This window comes from Mustelus asterias, chromosome 2 (assembly GCF_964213995.1).
Source record: "Mustelus asterias chromosome 2, sMusAst1.hap1.1, whole genome shotgun sequence".
Lineage (NCBI taxonomy): Eukaryota > Metazoa > Chordata > Chondrichthyes > Carcharhiniformes > Triakidae > Mustelus > Mustelus asterias.
Genome location: NC_135802.1, coordinates 122,644,949 through 122,646,580, shown reverse-complemented (window position 1 = coordinate 122,646,580; position 1,632 = coordinate 122,644,949). Strand labels below are relative to the sequence as shown.

Sequence of the window (1,632 nt, the reverse complement as noted above, 5' to 3'; positions counted from 1 at the left end):
TTACTTGTGACTAATAAATAACCTTTTCTTATTCTCCTTGCTATAATTTCCTCTTGTTTTTGATTTCCCCCTGATCTGAATCCTCATACAAGTTCCCATCCCCTTGCCATATTAGTTTAAACCCTCCCCAACTATAAAAAACATCTATGCTCATTCACAATGAATGACTGGGATTACATAATATATAACATACAAGTATAGTTGTCCAATGTGATGATACTGTGCTTTTAAGAAATATGTTTATATCATGCTGATTAAAATTCAGCTCTGTTTTCCAAGGTGATGGTTTGTCTCGGAATCCCTTTAGACATGTGAATGTTTGTTTAAGCAGAGCTAATAGAAACATAGAAATATAGGAAATAGGAGGAGGCCATTCAGCCCTTTGAGCCTGCTTCTGATCATCCAACTCAATAGTCAGACCCTGCCTTCCCCCTCCTCAAGTGCTATATCTAACTGCGTCTTGAAAACATTCAATGTTTTGGCCTCAACTACTTTCTGTGGTAGTTAATTCCTTAGGCTGACCACTCTCTGGGTGAAGACATTTCTCCTCACCTCTAAATGTATCCTCACTCGTATCCTCAGACTGTAACTCCTGCTTCTGGACACCCCCCACCATTGGCAATATCCTACTTGCATCTACCCCGTCTAGTCCTGTTAGAATTGCAGTCTGTAGTAGCGTGGCCGAGCGGTCTAAGGCGCTGGATTTAGGCTCCAGTCTCTCTGGAGGCGTGGGTTTGAATCCCACCGCTGCCAGAGTTGATTTCAGTTTTGGGCGGCACGGTAGCACAGTGGTTAGCACTACTGCTTCACAGCTCCAGGGGCCTGGGTTCGATTCCCGGCTTGGGTCACTGTCTGTGTGGAGTTTGCACATTCTCCTTGTGTCTGCGTGGGTTTCCTCCGGGTGCTCCGGTTTCCTCCCACGGTCCAAAGATGTGCGGGTTAGGTTGATTGGCCATGCTAAAATTGCCCCTTAGTGTCCTGAGATGCGTAGATTAGAGGGATTAGTGGGTAAAATATGTAGGGATATGGGGGTAGGGCCTGGGTGGGATTGTGGTCGGTGCAGACTCGATGGGCCGAATGGCCTCTTTCTGCACTGTAGGGTTTCTATGATTCTATGAATTTTACAGGTTTATATGAGATTCCCCTCATTCTTCTGAAACCCAGCGAATGCAATCCTAACCGATTCAATCTCTCCTCATACGTCAGTCCTATCATTCCCAGGAATCAATCTGGTAAATCTTCTCTGTTTAGAACAAGAACATCCTTCCTCAGATAAGGAGACCAAAACTACACACAATGTGCTCAGGCTGAAGGTCTGAGATGTGTCTATTTTAATGCCAGGAGTGTAGTGAATAAAGTGGATGAGCTTGGAGCGTGGATTGCTGCTTCGAATTGTGATGTGGTGGCCATTACGGAGACTTGGATGTCTCAGGGACAGGACTGGGTGCTTCAGGTGCCGGGTTTTAGATGTTTCAGGAAGGACAGGGAGGGAGGCAAGAGAGGGGGGGGAGTGGCACTGTTGATCAGGGATAGTGTCACGGCTGTAGAGAAGGTGGACGCCGTGGAGGGACTGACTACGGAATCTCTGTGGGTGGAGGTTAGGAACAGGAAGGGGTCGGTAACTTTGCTGGG

At 46.6% G+C, this 1,632-nt stretch overlaps 1 non-coding gene across 1 annotated transcript; it reads left to right on the top strand.

The window, feature by feature from the left end:
* Window positions 1–671: 671 nt before the first annotated feature.
* Window positions 672–753, top strand: trnal-uag (transfer RNA leucine (anticodon UAG)). Its single transcript has one exon. It is a non-coding gene; the product is annotated as a tRNA-Leu (tRNA).
* Window positions 754–1,632: the final 879 nt, after the last annotated feature.